The following is a 26,440-nucleotide window of genomic DNA, read 5'->3' on the forward strand; positions in this document are numbered from 1 at the left end:
ATAGATTAGTAGTCATGTACAGAACTCCAAAGATCTGAAATCATGAACTAAGAAACATAGAGATCAAAACACCAGACAGGAAAACGGATAAGTCAACAGACTTTAGGAACAGACAGGAATATAGCATAATCCCCCAGAATGTCCAATAGACACAAAGTTCCATTGGACCCGAAACAGGGATCTATCTCTAATCAGGAATATACGCATTCCCTATGCAAAACCTCCAGTAGACACGAAGTCCCCATGGACAGGTAAGAGGAATGCCAGATACACAGGAATATATTTATGTTTACACTGAACACAAGACAGAAATCACAATCCCTCAGGAAACCTCCAGTAGACAGGATTGTCCCCATGGAGAAGAAACAGGGATGCCTAACATAGGACACTGTTCACACTGGACCCACAAACTGGACACTCCACTCCACTATAGGAGTAGCCATTAATAATAAATCCAAATGGACTACTGGCCAGCGGCACACTCCACCGAGGTCAGGATGCAGGCCCAGTAGGAAAAAAGAAATATAAAACACAGAACTTCACATAAAGGGATATAAGAGAAAACACAGTGTGAACAGACACATAGCAGAAAGGATAAATAAATCCTAAAACTGACTAAACAAACACAGCTTAAAATCTACTAAGAGCATGTCACATAACATGGCTAAAACCAGAAAATACAAAGTGCATGCTAAAACAGACATAGTAGATTAAAATCTCAATAAGAAGAGTTTCACCCAGCCTCCATTAGCCACATGTCCAGCATAACAGCAAGTCAGGATATAATGAGGATAATCACCAGCGCTGAGGCTAGACTGGGCAAACTATAAATAGACACACCCAAAAGGCTATTGGCTAAGAGAGGCTGAAGCTGAAAAAGCCAGAGACATTAACTCTTCCCTGACCAGGAAACATAAAACTGTTCCCACACAGCAAAATCAATAGGCTGTGTGTGAACACAGACCAATACAGACATGACACAATGCACTTACTCAGGGAACAAGGTTGTTGGCCAACATCTCGCGATATATGGCCCCATCCATCCTCTCCTCAATACAGTGCAGTCTTCCTGTCTCCTTTGCAGAAAAGCAGCCCCAAAGAATGACATTTTCCCCTCCATGCTTCATGCTTGAGATAGTGTTCTTGGGGGTTGTACTCATCCTTTTTCTTCCTCCAAACACGGTGAGTGGAGTTTAGTAGTGATGTGCGGCATTGCCCATATTCGAATTTGCGATATTTCACGAATATATAGACGAATATTCGTCCTATATTCACGAATTTTGCATATTCGTTATATTCACATATGTGAATATTCACATATTCGCATATGTGAATATTCGCATATTCACGTATATGAATATTCGAATATTCGCGTATTCGAGGAAGAAAACAGTGAGGGGGTGGGCAACATACTATTGGTTGCTAGGGATGCTGTTGATAACCTCTGACAAGTGTATTTGCATCATTCTAATTGGCCCACAAGTGAAAAGAAGGAATATGGGAATATTCACATATGTGAATATGCGGAAAAAAGTCAATATTCACAATTTTTTATATATATAGCGAATATATATTCGCAATATTCGAGAATTCGCAAATTTGCGAAAATTCACGATAAAATGCGAATATTTAGACCAAAAAGCTCTATTTTTGTCTCATCAGACCGCATGACCTTCTCCCATTCCTCAAACTTCAGATGGGCCTGGATATGCGCTGGCTTGAGCAGGGGGACCTTGCGTGCGCTGCAAGATTTTAATCCATGTCGGCATAGTGTGTTACTAATGGTTTTCTTGGAGAATGTGGTCCCTGTACTTTTCAGGTTATTGACCAGGTCCTGTCGTGTAGTTCTGGGCTGATCCCTCATCTTCCTCATGATCATATATGCGAGGTGAGATCTTGCATGGAGTCCCTGACTGAGGGAAATAGACGGACATCTTGAACTTCTTCTATTTTCCAATAATTGCGCCAACAGTTGTTGCCTTCTCACCAAGCTGCTTGCCTATTGTGCTGTAGCCCATCCCAGCCTTGTGCAGTTCTACAGTTTTATCCCTGATGTCCTTACACAGCTCTCTGGTCTTGGCCATTGTGAAGAGGTTGGAGTCTGTTTGATTAAAGGGGTATTCCAGGCAAAAACTTTTTTTCATATATCAACTGGCTCCGGAAAGTTAAACCGATTTGTAAATTACTTCTATTAAAAAATCTTAATCCTTCCAATAGTTATTAGCATCTGAAGTTGAGTTGCTGTTTTCTGTCTAACTGCTTTCTGATGACTCACGTCCCGGGAGCTGTCCAGCTCCTATGGGGATATTTTCCCATCATGCACAGCTCCCGGGACGTGACATCATCATTGAGCAGTTAGACAGAAAACTTCAGAAGCTAATAACTATTGGAAGGATTAAGATTTTGTAATAGAAGTAATTTACAAATCTGTTTAACTTTCCGGAGCCAGTTGATATTTAAAAAAAAAGTTTTTGCCTGGAATACCCCTTTAAGTGTGCGGACAGGTGTCTTTTATACAGGTAACTAGTTCAAACAGGTGCAGTTAATAAAGGTAATGAGTGGAGAACAGGAGGACTTCTGAAAAAAAATAACAGGTCTGTGAGAGTCGGAATTCTTACTGGAGGGTGATCAAATACTTATGTCATGCAATAAAAGGCAAATAGATTTTTTAAAAATCATACAATATGATTTTCTGGATTTTGTTTTAGATTCCACCTCTCACCTTTGATAAAAATTGCAGACCTCTAAATGCTTTGTAAGTAGGAAATATAGAAATCAAGATATGTCAGATGTCACTAAAGTTATTATTCCACTCCACCATCGGTGTAGTGTAGTAGCTCCTGCTGGGCTTATCTTTGCAACATATTGTTAACCCCTTCCCGCTATAGGACGTATGTATACGTCCAAGCATCCGACACGTTCACGCATTTGGACGTATGCATACGTCCTAGCGATCTCTGGCACTGACGCGGGCAGTGCAGGAGATCGGCGATGGGACCCGGCTGTTAATCACAGCCAGAGTCCCGCCGCAGCTATCGGAGCCGCGATCGTGCCGGTCCCGGCAGCATTAACCCCCTAGATAACGTGATCAATCCTGATCACGGCATCTATAGTGTTGACAGGGGGAGCGCTCTTCCCCTGTTCACCAGTGGCGGCGCCGCGATACGATCGCGGGTCGCTGTTAGTTGCTATGGCAGCAGGAGGTCAGATCATGACCTCCTGTATGCCTGCTACGGAAGCCAGACGCTGGATTGCACAGGCTGTAGTGTGTGCAGCTCATCAGGTCATACTGTGCTGCAGTACAAATGTATTGCAGAATAGTATAACCTGTAAAAAGTGAAAAAAAATTAATAAAAAGTTCTTCATTAAAAGTATGAAGTGTAAAAGGGGCAATATTATCACAAAAAAGATCAAAAACACAAATCATATACATTATAGGTATTGCCACGTCCGTAATGATGTGTACTATAAAATTATAATGTAAATTATCCCACACAGTGAACACCGTAAAAAAAATAGATAAAAAAGTGCGCAAAATTCTCCAATTTTGGTACAAATAGCAGAATAAAAAAAAGATCAAAAGGTAGCACATAGCTCAAAAATATATACCAATTAAAAGTACAGCTCACCCCGCAAAAAACAAGCCCTTCCTCAATGGCGTTGGATGAAAAATAAAAATGTTACGGCTGTTGGAATATGATTGGCAGAAAAATAATTTTGCCCAGAAAAGGAAAAAGAACATAGAAAGCTATATAAAAATGGGTATCACCATAATTGTACCGACCCACAGAATAAATATAACATCACTTTTACCGCACAGTGTACACCATAAAAAAAAATGTTAAACGCCAGAAATGTTCCCGTTTTTCACAATATTTTGACGTTTTTCACAAAAAATGCTGCATGTGTCAACAAAAATGCACCACTTATATAAAGTACAATATGTCACGAAAAAACTATCTCAGAATCGCTCTGCTCAGAAAAAGTGTTCTAAAGTTATTACCATTTAAAGAGATACATGTCAAATAAAAATAAAAAAAGCCTGGTCATTGAGGTAAAAAATGAGTCCGTCCTTAAGGGGTTAATTTCCACTTTTATAACATTAAGCATTAAAAGGGATATGTCATGAGAACAGATTTTAATGGTCTTGTTTTAAACTTTTTAGTGAGTTCACTTTGACATCTTCAGAGGCAGAAAGTTGCATAGTTTCACTGCTCTTACAGTAAAGAATCCCCTTTTGTGCTGGTGTAGGAACCTTCCTTCATCTAGACCAGTGGTCTCCAAACTGTGGCTCTCCAGATGTTGCAAAACTACAACTCCCAGCATTACTGGGCTAGATGTGAAGGATGCCCCTCGTCTTGTAATCAAACCTTTCCCCACCTTCAGGGCAGCTTTAGGCTCGCACAGTAAAGAATCCCCTTCTGTGCTGATGTAAAAACCTTCTTTCATCTAGACCAGCAGTCTTCAAACTGTGGTCCTCCAGATGTTGCAAAACTACAACTCCCAGCATGCCCGGACAGTCAACGGCTTTCCGGGCATGCTGGGAATTGTAGTTTTTCAACATCTGGAGGGCCACAGTTTGAAGACCACTAATCTAGACCAAAGGTTATTCACACTACAGAATATCAACTCCCAAAAATTCTGACCAGATATTCTGAAATTCCATAGCATGAATGCACTCTAAAGTGAATTCCAAGTAAAAAAAAAAGCATGAAAAAACATAGGGGGAGATTTATCAAAACCTGTGCAGAGGAAAAGTTGCCCAGTTGCCCATAGCAACCAATCAGATTGCTTCTTTCATTTTTAACAAGGCCTCTGCAAAATGAAAGAAGCGATCTGATTGGTTGCTATGGGCAACTGGGCAACTTTTCCTCTGCACAGGTTTTGATAAATCTCCCCCTATATAGAGCTCACCACTGGTAATCTGATCTTCAATCTTTATTGCAGCATAACAGAAGATGGGTATAGCTGGCGTGCAAGGGAGAGATGTGTGTGTGTGTGTGTGTACAGGGCTTGTGAAAGGCGACAATCCGTTTCCTGTAAGGTGACACTTATTTCGGCCTTTGTAAAGTGTATTTACATTAAAGGCTACCAGCTTCATCTTCTTCACCAAAGAGAGGGGCAGAGACTGGGCTTTAATATAGGAGTAGCCAGGGCTGGTGGAAGGACTTTTGCCACCTAGGCGAAAGCTAATTTTGCTGCCCCCTTGACCCCGCCCATTGGCTCCGCCCTTTGACACGCCCAACCGTACTACTGGGGTGACACAATGTAACAAACCTCCTCCTCATGTAATCTCCTTACTACTGGGATGACACATTGTAACAAACCTTATCCTCGTGTAATCTCCTTACTACTAGGGTGACACACTGTAACAAACCTCCTCCTCATGTAATCTCCTTACTACTGGGGTGACACACTATAACAAACCTCCTCCTCATGTAATCTCCTTACTACTGGGATGACACATTGTAACAAATCTCCTCCTCATGTAATCTCCTTACTACTGGGGTGACACATTGTAGCAAAACTCCTCCTCATGTAATCTCCTTACTACTAGGGTGAAACACTGTAACAAACCTCCTCTTCATGTAATATCCTTACTACTGGCGTGACACACTGTAACAAACCTCCTCCTCATGTAATCTCCTTACTACTGGGGTGATACACTGTAACAAACCTCCTCCTCATGTAATCACTTTACTACTGGGGTGACACACTGTAACAAACCTTCTGCTCATGTAATCACCTTACTACTGGGGTGACACACTGTAACAAACCTCCTCCTCTTGTAATCACCTTACTACTGGGCTGACACACTGTAACAAACCTCCTCCACATGTAATCTCCTTACTACTGGGGTGAAACACTGTAACAAGTCCACTTCTCATGTAATCACCATACTACTGAGGTGACACACTGTGACAAACCTCCTCCTCATGTATTCTCCTTACTACTGGGGTGACACACTGTAACAAACCCATTCCTCATATATTCTCCTTACTACTGGGGTGACACACTGTAACAAACCTCCTCCTTATGTAATTTCCATACTACTAGGATGACACACTGTAACAAACCTCCTCCTTATGTAATTTCCATACTAATAGGATGACACACTGTAACAAACCTCCTCCTCATGTAATTTTCTTACTACTGGGGTGACACACTGTAACAAACCTCCTCCTCATGTAATCACCTTACTACTGGGGTGACACACTGTTAGTGTGTGTTCACACTACGTAATTCCTGCTAGCAGATTATGTGTGGTGAACTTTAACATTCACACTGAGCAATTTCAGTGGTGGACAATTCCGCTGCTGAAATTGTTCCACGCAAAGAATGAACATGTTCATTCTTTGAGCGGAATTCCAAAAGCTCTGCATAGCCGTCAATGGTGACGGCACAGTCCCGCACGGTCCTATTGCCGCAGAATTCCGGTGGCAGTGGCCAGGCTGCATCTCCGCTCGCTGAATTCCCCAAGCGGTGAGTCAGCGAGTATTACTCATTGTGAACGCACCTTTACAAACACTAGTTTAGCAGACAGTGTGACAGTGTTAGATAGAGACAGTATCACACATTATAGGATTAGATACAGGGGCTCAGCAACCAGTATCAGACATGGAGGAGATTAGATACACAGCTCAGCAGACAGATCACACACTGGGGGATTAGATACCCAGCTCAGCATACAGATCACACATGACAGGAGTCTCACCAGGTCATTGTCTCTTCCCTCTCTCTGCTGGCTCTGAGGACAGGAATGTCCATTACTTGTGACTGAACTTTTCACCCTGATTTGAAGACACGCGCAGTAGCTGAGGCAGAGGCTCCTCGGGGGAGGGAGCAGTGCTCCTCCATCAGGATGAAGTAAGCAAAAAAGAAGCCGTAAAGTGGTTTGGGGCAGGGTGTGGAGGGTTTGAGGTGAGTGGTACTGAATCTCGCAGTGCTCCTCATGCATGATGAGGAGTGAGTTGGGGGGAGGGGGCGGTTGTGCAGTGGATCTCACTGCGCTTCTCCAGCAACATGAGGGGCGAGGTGTTGTGTGATGGGGGTAATGGGTGAGATTTTCAAACCCGTGAGATACCCGGACCGCTCCAGGAGTGGTCCGAGTATCTCACGGGTTTGAAAATCTCACCCATCACCCCTGGGAGTAGCATAAAATGCTAAGGATACATGGTTACATCTTTTGATTCTATCCACAATGGCAGATTAGGCATCATGAAGTAATGCAATAGCAGTGAGACATCTCCCTTTGTTTTTAGATTCATATCTAAGGGATATTGTGATGTAATGACATTACAGCCCATGTTGTTACCTCTAGTCATGGTCAGAGCTCCTGTTCGTGTGTCTGTGCCCTAGATATTCCGTGACAACAGAATACAATAAGGCTGGGAACACACATGGAGTCTGTGAAACAGCCAGAAGTAGATCCAGCATGAGGGAGATTTTTGAGGAAATATGTTGCCTAGAAATTGCTCAGCGCCAGATACAGAAATTAGTTTTTTTTTTTTTTCTAATCTGTCTCTATTTACATTTTTTGTTTCATTTTTAGTACATTACTATGGGAGTATCCAACTGTGCTGTTCTTAACAGCATTTAGTGACATGCTTTACTGCCCATACCATGGACATTGGCACAAGTAATATCTCCAGACCCTTTTCTTTGTATGGGGCAAGCTTGTAAGCATCCTCTGTGGCCTCTTTGACCTGTGTCATTTTACAGGGGAGGGGAGGCTGAGCTCCTATTGTTTTTCCAATCTACTTGTGTCACCTTTCACTGTACTTTTCAGTAACCCCTCTTTATCACCAAAGACAGAACATGAAGTCTCAGATTATTATTAGACCTAGTGGCCAGAGTGAAAAGTGCAGGATTTCAGAATTATTTCAGGATTTAGGGTACGTTCCCACACGGCGTATTTGCTGCGTATTTGCTGCTGCGTATTTTATTTTCCCTGTTGAAGTCAATGGGTAGGAAAATACGCAGCACCAAATACGCAGCAAATACGCAGCAAAATACGTTGTGTGGGAACGTACCCATAGATTGTAAAATGGGAAATTAGAAAAACAAAATATAAACAAAAAGAAATGTTTAACATAAAAATGTCATTTAAACAATAAATCATTTTCTGATGACACTTTCCCTTTAAAAAACAGCACCTAAAACTGCTACTACAATACATGTGTGATTTCCAGCCTTACACTCAGATTGTCTCTCCTATTATAGCCAAGAAAAACAATTCTCATAAGTAAAGAAGAACGTAATAGAATTTAATAAGGGCAACAAGATTAGAACTTATTGAAATCATTGCTAATATTATTTTAGCTGTTGGAGAGGATACTTTAGGCTCCTAAATGGCAATGTTTTTTCTCTCCAGATCATCATATCTATTCAGTTATAGCATGATCTTCATAAAAGCAATGTAATAATCTCTATCACAGCTTTTTTATTAACCTCTCAAGGGTCAGAGTTGAGATACCTAAACTTTGTTTCACCTGTTTTAATGTATAAGCTTCATGGATTCATTGATGCATTTTTTGAGATTGCAATAAGTATTTATTAAATAAAACAGATAGGTAGCATGAAATTATGTCAAACCTTAAAGGGTTTTTCCACAGGATAAAACACTGGTTGGCCCACATTTGGGAAAATTACAGGACTACAGACCGACATGCAAGACCATCAGCAAACAGCCTGTAAGGGGACTGACGGATCCTTATTATAATGTATGGTTTATATGTTTAGTGTGAGCCCACAAGTTATGCTACATTTTTTGACCCTTATTTATCTTTAGTGGCATGTTGCCTAGGAAAATGTCAGCATTATACATTGTCATAGATAATCTTATGTTGATAAAGAGTTATGTGAACTATGGTAAAGTTTGGTTAATTACATGTTGTAGGTTTTAAAAGCCTTTGCTTAGGGAGAGTTGCCTTTTTTATCTCCCCTAAGTAATGTTTATAGCTAGAGATGAGGACCGATTCGCCGAATTTGGTATGCTGGAGGGGCACTGAGAATTGTCCGTGCATTGGAGGCTGAGGACACGGGGGAGGATGAGGAGGCGGAGTTGCACACTGTCACAGGACCAACGGTCTGACAGCGTAGAGGAGGAAGCGGCGTGACCTGTCCAAGTTTGCTGTGGCTGTGCAGGAACCACATTCACCCAGTGGGCCGTAAAGGTCATGTATTGTCCATGACCGTAGTTACAGCTCCACACGTCGGCGCTGCCATGCACTTTGGTACACACCGACAGGCTCAAGGACTTGCCCACCTTTTGTTCCACAAAATTTTGCAGGGCTGGTACTTCCTTCTTCGCAAAGAAATGACGGCTTGAGACTCTCCACCTCAGCTCGGCACAAGCCATAAGTTCTCTGAAAGATGCAGAGTCCACCACTTGAAAAGGGAGGGACTGCAGCATCAGCAACTTGGACAGGAGCACATTCAGTGTGGGCGCATACTGTTGTCTCTTGGACATGGCTTTGCTAATAGATTGCTGGAGGAATGACTGACTAGAAGTAGGAGGAGCAGGAGCATCCAAAGGGACAGAAGATGGATATGACACACAGCTCCCTTCAGCTGAGGTGGTGGAGCCCCGGCTGACTGAAACAGGGAGCAGTGTGCTACTGGGTGAGGCAGCAGGCTGGAGCACCACATTAGACCCACGGTTCTCCCAGGCCACTTTATGGTGACGCTGCATATGTTGACGCAGGGCCGTGGCGCCAACATTGGGACCCTGGCCACGCTTCACCTTCTGCTGACACATCTTGCATGTGGCCAGGTTAATCTCCTCCGGATGCTTGATAAAAAAAAACTGCCACACTGCCGAGTAGCTGATTTTCCCACCAACAGTCTGCACTGATTGACTGCTACTGCCGTCGACTCCAGGAACCCCTGTTCCACTACCTCCCAGGAAGGTAGGCTGCTGCAAAGCAGGTGGTGTACCCCGGACACGTTTGGCTCCAGACTTTCCACTTCTGCCACCATGCTGACTGCCAAGCGTGCTACCACCTTGCTGGCTCAGCTGCTGCCTCACGGGCAACCTGCAACCCTCTTCTCCTTATGATGCTGAATCCCCTTTTGCACCTGGCTCCCAAGTGCGATCGGCTTCATCATCATCGAGTTGTGTCTGCACGTCACTGATGTCCTCCTCAGGTTCCTCAACAATGTCTGTTTCAGGAGCCTCACAACACCACCTCCCACGCCACTCTCCTCATCACTACTTGCCCGCCTAGCGTAGGAAGCGGCGGATGTTTCCTCCACTAATTGGCTGGGCAGTAGCTGCTGACTGTCCTCTAAATTGTCCTCACTAAATAATGGAGCTGAACCCACAGCATAAGATACTTCTGTGGGGGAGGGAACCGCATAGGAGAGAGGCAATGGGTGGACGGGGACTGCTCCTGGACCATGCCAACTGAGGGTTGTGTCTGAGGAACCCACCAACTGTTGACTGGGGATGTCAGATGTCACTTGTGATGAAGTGGATGACCGTGTTAACCAATCGATAACGGCAGATGGGTTGCTGGTCGAGACACAACCACTGGCTGATTCCGGGAGCTCAGGCCTCTCGCTGCGACTCCTGCTGCCACTCGCCCCTAGTCTGCTGCTACCTCTGCCTGATGAATTTAGGCCACTCCTCTGTGCATGTCCTGGTACTTCTCTGCCTGCCATACTTAGTGCGTATATGAGGGGAGTATAATACGCTCCACTACGCTTAAAACAGTATTTGTCTACAACACCAGCATGTGTGTTTTGGCTGGCCTTTCACAGTATCTAGGCCCTTAAGACTTTAACAGGAACAAAATGATACACCACTTAGATGTACGCACAGGTTACACTTAATAGAGGACAATACGCTTTTAGTGCTCTGCTCACCCTAACTGGCTGGCTACTATTAGCTTTTCAGTTGTATACACCAGTGCTGCAGCACACAGTCGCTGTGTACTACACCCAATATTGCACTTTTTCTCTCAATCTCACTCCCTTCCCTATCAGTGCATCTAGGCTGGATATGGGCTTAAGGTGAATCACTGCTGTAAAAAAGCTTTTCTGTGCAACACACTGCTCTCTGTCCCTCTCTGCAATAGAACGCTGATGTGACTGGGAGGTGAATCGCTGCTGTAAAAATGTTTTTCTGTGCAACACACACTGCTCTCTGCCCCTCTCTCTCTGCAATAGAACGATGATGTGATTGTCCCTCTCTCTCTGTAATAGAACGTTGCTGTGACGGCCCGCAAGATGGCTGCCAATTATATAAGGCAGCGACATCACAGGGGTGGCTGGCTGCTGATAGGATTCATGCTGCATGTGATTCAGGGTCATCCCGCTAACCCCTGTCCCCGCCCTCCCAGGATTCTTTACCCCATGTCCTCACATGTGGATCTGTCATATTAGATGCCCGGCCCCTGGAGCCTGGACCGCAATAAATTGAGTTTAATGAAGCAATTTGCACGATATTTGCATTCGTTGTGAATCAAATTTTTCCTGAAATGCGTAACGAATTCGGATTCGTCAGACTCAATTCGCTCATCCCTATTTATAGTGATAAGGTAGCCATTGCATTATTATAGCACTTGTTATGTGTATGGTAATGTGTATTGGCATGATTTGTTTCTAGGACATTTTATGTGCTTTTCTGTGCTGTCAAGTAAATGTCTGAAACTTGCTAGAAGTTTAATTGATAGCTGCAAGCTCCTTCTATGTAAGCTGCTGTCCAGGTCCCATCCAATGGCAATAGTGCTGACACTGGGTAAGCTCCTTTCAGGTCCTGACCCTGCCTGGCTCTTGGGAGGGTCCTAGTTTATGCACTTTTTCCTAAGGGGAGATGCACCATTATTCTGCATACTGGCTCCAAGTAGTTAGAGATTGCTGAACTACATAGACAAACTACTACTGTTGAATAAGAAGGCTCTAGTTTTGCCAGCCACTACTCCAGATGGCTGTTACTCCATTTGGAACTAGGGTTTTACTTGTGCCAGAAGGGATCCAGAAGAAATATTCTTGGACCACCTTTGGCCAGGAAACAAATGTAAATCAGTTTGCTTCAAGGACAAGACTTCCTACAGCTACCTACCATTGCAGAACTTGAGTGTAGAGGACATTTTTACTCAGAGCAATGGCCTATCCAAGAGACTTCGAGTTTAAGGGGTACTTCAGTGGGAAAAAAATGTTTTCAATTCAACTGGTGCCAGAAAGTTAAACACATTTGTTAATTACTTCTATTAACCCCTTGCCGCAAATGTCGTTTATAAACGGCGCTGCGGCACGGCAGGGTAATGAAGCAAGCTCAGGAGCAGAGCTCGCATCATACCCGCACGGTCCCAGCTACTATCAGCAGCCAGGACCCGTGGCTAATGCCAGACATCGCCGTTCAGGCAGATGTCTGGCATTAACTCTTTAGACGTAGAGTTGATCGCCGGATCTAATGTGAAAGTGAAAGCTTCCCGGCAGCTCAGTCGTAGTGTTGCTCGCGAATATTAGCAATTTGAATTTTAATCCCGAATATCGCATATTCACGAATTTGTGAATATTGCGAATATAGCACTTTATATTCGCAATTACGAATATTCGCTTTTTTTTTCTTTGTTCACAGTACACATCACAGTGATCACTGATCATCCCTCACTGCTCTTCGTATATGCGCATATTCGCGAATATTGAGCCCTCCCTTCTTTCATGGTATAGGGAACTAATGGGCTAGTGCAGTGGTCTCCAACCTGCGGATCTCCAGATGTTGCAAAACTACAACTCCCAGCATGCCCAGACAGCCGTTGGCTGTCCGTGCATGCTGGGAGTTATAGTTTTGCAACATCTGGAGGTCCGCAGGTTGGAGACCACTGCACTAGTGCATTAACTCTGTGATCTTTTGCCTATTGAAACCAATAGGTCTATGGGGATCTCATGGTATGTAAAACTGTAAGATAAGCAGGAGGGTCCCAGCAGGACAGTGGATAGGAGACCCTGGTGGTGGTTTCAGTCCTGGGGTGGGACGGAGTGTTACAGTGGTTTAACTTTTTTACTTGTGATTGACAAATGTAGGTCAATTGGTAATTAAGAAAACCTTTGAACCGTGGGAACTAGGTTAATGGGGTACCAAATATGGGTATTGGGGTTAATTGAAACTGGATGTAATGTGTAAGGTTGGGTATGAATGAATGAATGAATGAATGGGAGGTTAAGGAACATAATGGGATATTTATCAATACCTGAGCAGAGTAAAGGTTGCCCATAGCAACCAATCAGATTGCTTCTTTCATTTTTCAAAGGCCTTGTTAAAAATGAAAGAAGCAATCTGGTTGCTACAGGCAACTGCACCACTCTTCCTCTACACTGGTTTTGATGAATCTCCCCCATAATGGATATTTATCAATACCTGTGCAGAGTAAAGGTTGCCCAGAGCAACCAATCAGATTGCTTCTTTCATTTTTCAAAGGCCTTGTTAAAAATGAAAGAAGCAATCTGGTTGCTACAGGCAACTGCACCACTCTTCCTCTACACTGGTTTTGATGAATCTCCCCCATAATGGATATTTATCAATACCTGTGCAGAGTAAAGGTTGCCCAGAGCAACCAATCAGATCGCTTCTTTCATTTTGCAGAGGCCTTGTGAAAAATGAAAGAAGCGATCTTATTGGTTGCTATGGGCAACCCAGCAGCTTTTCCAGGAAAGTAGAGTTTAACCACAACACTGTAACACTCCGTCCCACCCCGGCGTGAGATCCCCATAGACCACAATGGGCCTATTGGTTTCAATGGGCAAAAAAAATCACTAGTTAATGCACTAGTGCAGTGGTCTCCAACCTGCAGACCTCCAGATGTTGCAAAACTACAACTTCAGCATGCACGGACAGCCAACGGCTGGACCACTGGCATTGATCAGTTTAGTGAATCAATGTACTGCATGTTATAGACCCCTATGGGGACTATGACATTGCAAAAAAAAAAAAGTGGAAAAAAAAAGTTAATAGACATGATTAAACCCCTTCCCTAATAAAAGTCTGAATCACCCCCCTTTTCCCATAAAAAAAAACTGTGTAAATAAAAATAAGTATAAACATATGTGGTATCGCCGCGCGTATAAATGTCCGAACTTATACCAAATATAAAATTAATTAAACTGCACGGTCAATAGCGTATGCACAAAAAAATTCCAAAGTTCAAAATAGCGTATTTTTGGTCACTGTTTAAATTTATAAAAAGCCATCAAAAAGTCTGATCAAAACAAAAATGATACTGATAAAGACTTCAGATCACGGCGCCAAAAATAAGCTTTCACGCCACGCCCCGTATGGGGAAAAATGAAAAGTTATTGGGGTCAGAAGATGACAATTTTAAACGTATTAATTTTGGTGCATGTAGTTATGATTTTTTTTCAGAAGTACAACAAAATCAAACCTATATAAGTAGGGTATCATTTAATCATATGGACCTACAGAATAAAGATAAAGTGTCATTTTTTACCGAAAAGTTTACTGTGTAGAAACGGAAGGCCCAAAAATTACAAAATGGCATTTTTTCTTAAATTTTGTCCACAATGGTTTCTTTTTGCTTTCGCTGCAGATTTTGGAGTAAAATGACTGATGTCTTTACAAAGTAGAATTGGTGGTGCAAAAAATAAGCCCTCATATGGATGTGAAAGGGTTATGATTTTTAAAAGGTAAGGAGGAAAAATCTAAAGTGCAAAAATGGAAAAAAACGCTTGGTCCTCAAGGGGTTAAAAAAAACTTAACCCTTCCAGTACTTATCAGCTGCTGTATGCTGCAGATTTCTATTTTTGAATTTATTTTCTGTCTGACCACAGTGCTCTCTGCTGACACCTCTGTCCATGTCAGAAACTGTCCAGAGCAAGAACAAATCCCCATAGCAAACCTATCCTGCTCTGGACAGTTCCTGATATGGACAGAGGTGTCAGCAGAGAGCACTGTGGTCAGACAGAAAAGAAATTCAAAAAGAAAAGAACTTCCTCTGTAGTAAACAGCAGCTGATAAGTACTGAAAGGGTTAATATTTTTAAAAAGAAGTAATTTACAAATCTGTTTAACTTTCTGGCACCAGTTGATTTGAAAAAAAAATTTTCCACCAGAGTACCCCTTTATAGTGCCTGACTGAGAGAGTTAAGAGAGCATTAGCCTGAGAGTTAAAGGGGCAGCAGCACAACAAGTTGTGTTTGAAACAAGTCTGTTGCAACTGTTGCAAAAGTATTGTGCCTCCCTTCTGGAGGAGATTGCATGGAATGTGTTCTATGTGCTACAATTTGCCTGCAAAGCCTTGGATTGTGGGATTAACTGCTGTGCATGTGTCCTTAAAGGTGTACTCCCCCCCTAGACATCTTATCCCCTATTCGAAGGTTAGGGGATAAGATGTCTGATTGTAGGGGGTCCGGGCGCTGGAGACACCACCAACCTAGAAGCATAGGCCAAGCTTGTAAATAAGACCCAAGCATAGTCCACTTCCTAAATGAGTCTTCTGATGCCCTAATGTTTTACAATGTCTGCTAATATATTTACAACAGTTTGGAATAAGTTAGCAATATATAACTAACTAAAATAAATCATTGCATGCTTAAACTGGACATTTTCTATCTATAAAATAGCCCTTCCTTCTTCCATCCACTGTTGGTCACTCTATGAACACTTTTTGATTTACAATGTAAACACATTTGGAAGCTACATATGAGGATTATTTATTGAAGGCTTCAAAGTAACAGAAATGTGGATAGTTACACATAGTTGATCCACATGATTATTTTTGCAGTAAACTCACTAACAATTCTAAGCTGCTGTGAAGATATTTTCAATTCTCCACCTCATGTCCAAGTCTGAGTTTCACATTTGTCCTAACTTATGTCCTGCTGAGGTCTGTAAGACAAATGGCCAAGAATGCGCAAATAAATCTTTTTGTCCTCCTGAGAATGCTTGTCTTCTTTGCACCTGCAAAAGGGAACCTCTGTGCCCAGGTGTACTTAGCAGTTCTCCAGGGGGTACTTGCCATCAGTAATGGCATCCACAGCCACTGGTTACTGGTCTGGAACACTTTAAAAGGAATGGTAAGCTGACGGCACTGTACTGAGGAGTGGAGCAGAAGGACAGCAAAGGGGAAGTGCGGGCACTGGGCTGCTGTGGGCAGTAACTACCTTCAGCTTTGTTGCTCCACTGCTCCTGCAGAACAAGGACCTACTGCAATGAGCCATAGCAAAAGTTCCCCTAACAACTTTATGGGGACGCAAAGTGGGTACTATTACCGTGTGTGACAATAAATATGGGGAGTTTGTAAATAGGTGGATATTGTACTGTAGAAAGAAGCCTAAAATGTTTGTTTGGCTGGTTCTGTGGAGAATCATGTATGGGAGAAATCTTAATGGCGGTCTAGGCCAGATAGTGAAGAAAAGAAAAGCAAACAACTCCGGTTAGAGAAGATGTCACCTGTAAATCGGGGGAATGGGGAGATAGGGAGAGGAACAGGGAGCCTGTTATAGAGGAAATTAAAGCATATGAATTATACTGTAATCATTACAAAATGTCTCTAATATGTGTCACGATTCGGCTGGCAGGAGGTGGATCCTCTGTGCCAGAGAGGGATTGGCGTGGACCGTGCTAGTGGACCGGTTCTAAGTTACTACTGGTATTCACCAGAGCCCGCCGCAAAGCGGGATGGTCTTGCAGCGGCGGGAAGTAACCAGGTCGTATCCACTAGCAACAGCTCAACCTCTCTGACTGCTGAAGATAGGCGCGGTACAAGGGAGTAGACAAGAGCAAGGTCGGACGTAGCAGAAGGTCGGGGCAGGCAGCAAGGATCGTAGTCAGGGGCAACGGCAGGAGGTCTGGAACACAGGCTAGGAACACACAAGGAAACGCTTTCACTGGCACAATGGCAACAAGATCCGGCGAGGGAGTGCAGGGGAAGTGAGGTATACATAGGGAGTGCACAGGTGAACACACTAATTAGAACAACTGCGCCAATCAGTGGCGCAGTGGCCCTTTAAATCGCAGAGACCCGGCGCGCGTGCGCCCTAGGGAGCGGGGCCGCGCGCGCCGGGACAGGACCGACGGAGAGCGAGTCAGGTACGGGAGCCGGGGTGCGCATCGCGAGCGGGCGCCACCCGCATCGCGAATCGCATCCCGGCTGGAGGCGGTATCGCAGCGCACCCGGTCAGTGGATCTGACCGGGGCGCTGCAGTAGCGAGGATGTTGCGAGCGCTCCGGGGAGGAGCGGGGACCCGGAGCGCTCGGCGTAACAGTACCCCCCCCCTTGGGTCTCCCCCTCTTCTTGGAGCCTGAGAACCTGAGGACCAGACTTTTGTCTAGGATGTTGTCCTCAGGTTCCCAGGATCTCTCTTCAGGACCACAGCCCTCCCAATCAACCAAAAAAAATTTTTTTCCTCTGACCGTCTTGGAGGCCAGTATCTCCTTCATGGAGAAGATGTCAGAAGAACCGGAAACAGGAGTGGGAGAAACAAGTTTGGGAGAGAAACGGTTGATGATGAGTGGTTTAAGAAGAGAGACATGAAAGGCATTAGGAATACGAAGAGAAGGAGGAAGAAGAAGTTTGTAAGAGACAGGATTAATTTGGCACAAGATTTTGAAAGGACCAAGATAGCGTGGTCCCAGTTTGTAGCTGGGGACCCGGAAGCGGACATATTTAGCGGAGAGCCATACCTTGTCTCCGGGAGAAAAAATGGGGGGAGCTCTTCTTTTCTTATCGGCAAACTTTTTCATGCGAGATGAAGCCTGTAAAAGAGAATTTTGGGTCTCTTTCCATATGGTGGAAAGATCACGAGTCACTTCATCCACAGCGGGCAAACCAGAGGGCAAGGGAGTAGGGAGGGGGGGAAGAGGGTGACGGCCGTACACCACGAAAAATGGGGATTTAGAAGAAGATTCAGAGACTCTGAAGTTGTACGAGAATTCGGCCCATGGTAGAAGATCTGCCCAGTCATCCTGGCGGGAGGAAACAAAATGCCGTAAATAGTCACCCAGGACCTGGTTAATTCTTTCTACTTGCCCATTGGATTGAGGATGATAAGCAGAAGAGAAGTTTAATTTAATCTTGAGCTGTTTACAGAGAGCCCTCCAGAATTTTGACACGAATTGGACGCCTCTATCCGAGACGATCTGCGTGGGCAAACCGTGAAGACGAAAAATGTGTACAAAAAATTGTTTTGCCAACTGAGGCGCTGAAGGAAGACCAGGAAGAGGAATAAAATGTGCCATCTTGGAAAATCGATCAACGACCACCCAAACAACAGTGTTGCCACGGGATGGGGGTAAGTCTGTAATAAAGTCCATACCAATCAGAGACCAAGGCTGTTCGGGGACAGGCAGAGGATGAAGGAGACCAGCATGCTTCTGGCGAGGAGTCTTATCCCGGGCACAGACAGTACAGGCCCGTACAAAATCAACAATATCCGTCTCCAGAGTCGGCCACCAATAGAAACGAGAGATGAGTTGCAAGGACTTTTTGATGCCCGCATGGCCAGCGAGGTGGGAGGAGTGACCCCATTTGAGAATCCCGAGACGTTGGCGTGGAGAAACGAAGGTCTTCCCTGGAGGAGTTTGCCTGATGGAGGCTGGAGAAGTGGAGATCAGACAGTCCGGAGGAATGATGTGTTGCGGAGAGACCTCTACTTCCGAGGCATCCGAGGAACGAGAGAGAGCATCGGCCCTAATGTTCTTGTCGGCAGGGCGAAAATGAATTTCAAAGTTAAAACGGGCAAAGAACAAAGACCACCTGGCCTGGCGAGGATTCAGCCGTTGGGCAGACTGGAGATAGGAGAGATTCTTGTGATCGGTGTAAATGATAACTGGAAATTTTGATCCCTCCAGCAGATGCCTCCATTCCTCAAGTGCCAATTTAATGGCCAGTAGTTCTCGATCCCCGATGGAGTAGTTCCTCTCCGCCGGAGAGAAGGTCCTAGAAAAAAAACCACAAGTAACAGCATGCCCGGAAGAATTTTTTTGTAGAAGGACCGCTCCAGCTCCCACTGAGGAGGCATCAACCTCCAATAGGAAGGGTTTAGATGGGTCAGGTCTGGAGAGCACGGGAGCAGAAGAAAAGGCAGACTTGAGCCGTTTAAATGCGTCTTCCGCTTGAGGAGACCAGGACTTAGGATTGGCATTCTTCTTGGTTAAAGCCACGATAGGAGCCACAATAGTGGAAAAATGTGGAATAAATTGTCTGTAATAATTGGCGAACCCCAAAAAACATTGGATAGCACGGAGTCCGGAGGGGCGTGGCCAATCTAAGACGGCAGAGAGTTTATCTGGGTCCATTTGTAGTCCCTGGCCAGAGACCAAGTACCCTAGGAAAGGAAGAGATTGACATTCAAACAGACATTTCTCCATTTTGGCATAAAGTTGATTGTCTCGAAGTCTCTGAAGAACCATGCGGACATACTGGCGGTGTTCTTCTAGGTTGGCAGAAAAAATCAGAATATCGTCCAGATACACAACAACACAGGAATATAAGAGATCACGAAAAATGTCATTAACAAAGTCTTGGAAGACAGCAGGGGCGTTGCACAGGCCAAAGGGCATGACAAGATACTCAAAGTGTCCATCTCTAGTGTTAAATGCAGTTTTCCATTCGTCCCCCTCCCTGATGCGGATGAGATTATAAGCACCTCTTAAGTCCAGTTTGGTAAAGATGTGGGCACCTTGAAGGCGATCAAAGAGTTCTGAGATAAGAGGTAGGGGGTAGCGGTTCTTTACCGTGATTTTATTAAGTCCGCGGTAATCAATGCAAGGACGTAGGGAGCCATCTTTTTTGGACACAAAGAAAAATCCAGCTCCGGCAGGAGAGGAGGATTTGCGGATAAACCCCTTTTTTAAATTTTCCTGGATGTATTCAGACATAGCAAGAGTCTCTGGGGCGGACAGAGGATAAATTCTGCCCCGGGGTGGAGTAGTGCCCGGGAGGAGGTCAATAGGACAGTCATAAGGCCTGTGAGGAGGTAAAGTCTCAGCTTGTTTTTTGCAAAATACGTCAGCATAGTCCATATAAGCCTTAGGGAGACCGGTTACAGGGGGAACCACAGGGTCACGGCAGGGAGTACTGGGAACCGGTTTAAGACAGTCCTTGAAACAAGAAGTACCCCAGCTCTTGATCTCTCCTGTGGACCAATCAAGGGTTGGGGAATGGCGTTGAAGCCACGGTAGTCCAAGGAGAATTTCGGAAGTGCAATTGGAGAGGACCAAAAACTCAATTTTTTCGTGATGAGGTCCGATGCACATTAGGAGGGGCTCCGTGCGGTAACGTACGGTACAGTCCAATCTTTCATTGTTAACACAATTGATGTAGAGGGGTCTGGCGAGACTGGTCACCGGGATGTTGAACCTGTTGATGAGAGAGGCCAAAATAAAATTTCCTGCAGATCCGGAATCCAAGAAGGCCATAGTAGAGAAGGAGAAGGTAGAGGCAGATATCCGCACAGGCACAGTAAGGCGTGGAGAAGCAGAGTTGACATCAAGAACTGTCTCACCTTTGTGCGGAGTCAGCGTACGTCTTTCCAGGCGGGGAGGACGGATAGGACAATCCTTCAGGAAGTGTTCGGTACCGGCACAGTACAGGCAAAGATTCTCCATGCGGCGTCGTGTCCTCTCTTGAGGTGTCAAGCGAGACCGGTCAACTTGCATAGCCTCCACGGCGGGAGGCACAGGAACGGATTGCAGAGGACCAGAGGAGAGAGGAGCCGGGGAGAAAAAACGCCTCGTGCGAACAAAGTCCATATCCTGGCGGAGCTCCTGACGCCTTTCGGAAAAACGCATGTCAATGCGAGTGGCTAGATGAATGAGTTCATGTAGGTTAGCAGGAATTTCTCGTGCGGCCAGAACATCTTTAATGTTGCTGGATTGGCCTTTTTTAAAGGTCGCGCAGAGGGCCTCATTATTCCAGGATAATTCGGAAGCAAGAGTACGGAATTGGATGGCGTACTCGCCAACGGAAGAATTACCCTGGACCAGGTTCAGCAGGGCAGTGTCAGCAGAAGAGGCTCGGGCAGGTTCCTCAAAGACACTTCGAATTTCCGAGAAGAAGGAGTGTACAGAGGCAGTGACGGGGTCATTGTGGTCCCAGAGCGGTGTGGCCCATGACAGAGCTTTCCCAGACAGAAGGCTGACTACGAAAGCCACCTTAGACCTTTCAGTAGGAAACTGGTCCGACATCATCTCCAAGTGCAGGGAACATTGTGAAAGAAAGCCACGGCAAAACTTAGAGTCCCCATCAAATTTATCCGGCAAGGATAGTCGTAGGCCGGAAGCGGCCACTCGCTGCGGAGGAGGTGCAGGAGCTGGCGGAGGAGATGATTGCTGAAGCTGTGGTAGTAGCTGCTGTAGCATCACGGTCAGTTGAGACAGCTGGTGGCCTTGTTGCGCTATCTGTTGCGACTGCTGGGCGACCACCGTGGTGAGGTCGGCGACAACTGGCAGTGGAACTTCAGCGGGATCCATGGCCGGATCTACTGTCACGATTCGGCTGGCAGGAGGTGGATCCTCTGTGCCAGAGAGGGATTGGCGTGGACCGTGCTAGTGGACCGGTTCTAAGTTACTACTGGTATTCACCAGAGCCCGCCGCAAAGCGGGATGGTCTTGCAGCGGCGGTAGTAACCAGGTCGTATCCACTAGCAACGGCTCAACCTCTCTGACTGCTGAAGATAGGCGCGGTACAAGGGAGTAGACAAGAGCAAGGTCGGACGTAGCAGAAGGTCGGGGCAGGCAGCAAGGATCGTAGTCAGGGGCAACGGCAGGAGGTCTGGAACACAGGCTAGGAACACACAAGGAAACGCTTTCACTGGCACAATGGCAACAAGATCCGGCAAGGGAGTGCAGGGGAAGTGAGGTATACATAGGGAGTGCACAGGTGAACACACTAATTAGAACAACTGCGCCAATCAGTGGCGCAGTGGCCCTTTAAATCGCAGAGACCCGGCGCGCGCGCGCCCTAGGGAGCGGGGCCGCGCGCCGGAACAGGACCGACGGAGAGCGAGTCAGGTACGGGAGCCGGGGTGCGCATCGCGAGCGGGCGCCACCCGCATCGCGAATCGCATCCCGGCTGGAGGCGGTATCGCAGCGCACCCGGTCAGTGGATCTGACCGGGGCGCTGCAGTAGCGAGGATGTTGCGAGCGCTCCGGGGAGGAGCGGGGACCCGGAGCGCTCGGCGTAACAATATGGGGGTACAATTTTTTGGGAATGGGCTGTCAAGGGGTAAAAAAGGTTGAGAACCACTGTTGTAAGAAACAGCTGCATCATATGTCAGCTCAGCATAACACTAATAGACACCTTTCCTGCTCTCATCTATGTCAGTAGACAGGGAGGGAGTGGATAAGTACCCCTTGAAGGGAAACACTATGAGAGCCAGTGTACCATGCAAAGCTGCTGCAGTCACGGGGTAAAGATGTAAACAAGTTCATTTTTCAGAGATGCAGACCAGACGTAAAGGGCACCACTGGGGTCACAGATTCACAAATAAGCAAGAGTTTTGTACTGAAAAAGTGCTAGGATGACATTCATAGGCTTGTTTGTGAGCATTTGTAGGCCTGACAGACGTATTGTTGTTTTTTGGGAAACCCCTTCAGGAATCGTTTACATGTACTTAATCCGTTGCGGATTTCAGGCTGCAGATATTATGCTGTAGATTTGATTCTGATGATTTTATATGGATTTCAGCTTTTTATATAGTTTAAAAATGTATCTCCAGCTCTCCCATAGAGATACATAGAGGGGGCGTGACAGCTGCTGCTTCCTGCTGGGGTCGGCAAGCTCTGTTCCTGGGGAGAGCCTGGGCGCCCTGCAGGAGATCACATGAGGGGTCCCAGCAGTCGGACCCCCAGCGATCAGACACTTATCCCATACCTTTGGATAGGGGATAAGTGTCCCTGCGCCACAGTACTCCTTTAAGTTTCAGTTTGTCTTAGGCTAAAACTAGAAAAGCTAAACTAGCTAACCTAAAAAAAAACAGCTGTAACCTGTGAAGCAATACAAAATAGCAGTTTTCGGAAATATTTGGAAACTGTGAAAAAGAATTCATCCCAGCTACATACAATAATAAAAAATCATAGAATCTGTCCTAGCAAACAGAGTCCTGCACTCGGCAGCGCGCAAGCAGATGATAACCAGCACCTGAGAGAAAGGCTACAATATGCACTAGAATAACGGGGATGGAAGCATCATGGTGCTGCGGCTCAATATGAACAGTCCATTAAAAAACAATCCATAGGGAAAGAAATGGAGATCGCACTCACCCAGGTGGATCTTCATGCAGCTTTTATTTCAGCAACGTATCTTGTACAAGAGAAGACCAAATTTTACAGCAACATCCCCAAAGCCCCTGGTGATGTCATTCCGCTACAGGTACGTGCTTTTAAAATAATGTGTAACCATAGTAACCAGTAAACAAATAGTAACACCATTAGTAGTATATTGTGAATACATAAGACAGTTAAAAACAACACTACCTACTGTGAATAAATGGAAAACATTTAAATGGGCACTGTCAGATACAAAAACTATTGGTATGTTGTAAAGCATGCAAAAACAATAGGTTTTGCAATTGCTTTCATTAGAAAATTTTCAGTATTTCTGTTACACACTGCGCTCTGGGCGCAAGCACCGGCGTTGAGCGCAGTGTCCCTGTGTCCCCGAACGCCAGAGGGGGGGGCGGGATTCGCATTGCGGGACACGCCCGAATGCGAATCCCGGCTCGTCTCTTACCTTGCTCTGCTCCTCCTGTCTCTCAGCGTCCCTTAGGGCGTGCACACGTCTCAGCTCTGAAATTTAAAGGGCCAGTACGCCCATAAATAGTGAATACACCTGACACCACATTTTAAGTTGTCTGCACCTTCCCCACTTCCCAGCCGGATCTTCAGTGCCCAGTAACCTGTGGGGTCGAGCTGTGTCGGGGGTAGCGACCTGGGTGTCGCCTACCGCAACAAGCCCATCCTGCCTTGCGGCGGGCTTTGGTGAAGACCAGCGGCACCTTAGACTCCGCACCCCGATACGGTCTGAGTCATCCACCACACAGGTATGTCAAAGAAGGGGACGAGTGGAAGACTGCGTTTAATACTCGAGACGGACATTTTGAGTACCTTGTAAACTGGTAATGCCATTCGGTCTAAGTAATGCTCCGGCAGTCTTCCAGGAGTTTGTCAATGGCATTTTTCAGGACCTTCTCAACTCCTGTGTCGTTGTCTATTTGGTTGCTCTGGCGCTGCTTTCATACGATCCACTTCAGACTCCGTGACACGGGATATGGTATAACCAAAGTGTTATTATTTCTCCATAAAAACGGTTAAAACATATGACAAATGGCAAAACGCGTTTTGGGAATATAATTTCCCTTTCTCAATTGCTTAAAAATGGCTGTCATACATAATCCTATACACATGTTCTTTTATACACTTGTGATTGGTGCCAAAGTAAAAGGTCAAGGTGAATCCGGTCACATTGTGGCTGGTGTACTAAACAATTGTAAAAAGTAGGTAAAATAGCAATCTTAGGGTAAGGTAGTGTAACACAGTCAGGATCAGACATAATTCTGATAAATATGTAAAAAAAAAATTATTAAAAAAACTAAAATCAAAGTTGTATTTGTGCTGAGCCTCTTACAGCAAACGGGATGGTTTCTGGATCGATCTCGAGGCTTGGATAAGCAAGTACTACATGTTTATATTGTTGAAACGTACGCTCTCCATTTCATCAAAAGGGTTAGCCAATCAGAAGGCTTTGGGTGGACATCACTGTACGTTCATCTGGGGCAAATAGGAGATCAGCCGGCTTTTTTCAGTTCAGCCAATAGGAAAGGTGCCTACTTCCAACTTGATAACAAGCGGGGACAAGTATGAATAGTTCTTATGTATAGTAGTGCTTACACGCTAGTACATGATTATGAAATTGACCATTAGGAATGTTGTAATTTGTAGGTGGTGATTGATGAAAATTGTCAAAGGAGCTAGCCAATTGGGGAAGCACCTACTTCTGCTCACATGAATGGCAAGGTGTAATCGATGACAATATGCTCCTGGGTCTTCGCGCCTGTGTTGAATTTTAAACATGGGCATGTTGACCAATAGGGATGCTCGTAAGTCAGGAATCGTGATTGGTGGGAACCACATCACGGGCTAGCAAATAGGAAAAATGCCTACTTGTGGCTTCATAGACAGAGAAAAAAAAGTCATCATCTGTATGTCCGTGTTTATAGCGTTAATTCAGAGATATGAAGACCAATGTGTTGACCAATCCCGATGCTCTATTCGTGAGCAGTGATTGGTGAAGATGACATCAGCCGGCCAATGGGGCTTCTATTGTTTTCTTCTCTTTTTTTCTGGATTTCGTAGTTAGTGATATCAGACGTACAGAGACGGTATGTAGCAGTGGTCCTCAGGCATGTCCTCTGGGTGCCAATTGAATATATTCCAATAACCTGCCAACGGCGGTATACACAACTCTGTCGGAGGGAAAACTTTTGGATTTTCAAATTAAAAACTTTGGTCCCACAGGGTCTTAACGAGTATATTGAACATACTATATAAATATATACTCCTCCAACTAAGTAAAAACACACCTACCATACGGTAATAACCTGCGGTTCTACACTTTCACACAAACTGAGGATCACTGCTACATACGTCTCTGTACATCCAATATCACTAACTACGAAATCCAGAAAAAAAAGAGAAGAAAACAATAGAAGCCCCATTGGCTGGCCGCTGATGTCATCTTCACCAATCACTGCTCACGAATAGAGCATCGGGATTGGTCAACACATTGGCCTTCATATCTCTGAATTAGTGCTATAAACACGGACATACAGATGATGACTTTTTTTTTTTCTGTCTATGAAGCCACAAGTAGGCATTTTTTCTATTTGCTAGCCCGTGATGTGGTTCCCATCAATCACGATTCCTGACTTACGAGCATCCCTATTGGTCAACATGCCCATGTTTAAAATTCAACACAGGCGCGAAGACCCAGGAGAATATTGTCATCGATTACACCTTGCCATTCATGTAAGCAGAAGTAGGCGCTTCCCCAATTGGCTAGCTCCTTTGCCAATTTTCACCAATCACCACCTACAAATTACAACATTCCTAATGGTAAATTTCATAATCATGTACTAGCGTGTAAGCACTACTATACATAAGAACTATTCATACTTGTCCCCGCTTGTTATCAAGTTGTTATTGGCCCCAGATGAACGTACAGTGACGTCCACCCAAAGCCTTCTGATTGGCTAACCCTTTTGATGAATGGGAGAGCGTACGTTTCAACAATATAAACATGTAGTACTTGCTTATCCAAGCCTCGAGATCGATCCGGAAACAATCCCGTTTGCTGTAAGAGGCTCAGCACAAATACAACTTTGATTTTAGTTTTTTTAATACATTTTTTTTACATATTTATCAGAATTGTGTCTGATCCTTACTGTGTTACACTACCTTACCCTAAGATTGCTATTTT

The sequence above is a fragment of the Hyla sarda genome, chromosome 1, assembly GCF_029499605.1.
Source record: "Hyla sarda isolate aHylSar1 chromosome 1, aHylSar1.hap1, whole genome shotgun sequence".
Taxonomy (NCBI): domain Eukaryota; kingdom Metazoa; phylum Chordata; class Amphibia; order Anura; family Hylidae; genus Hyla; species Hyla sarda.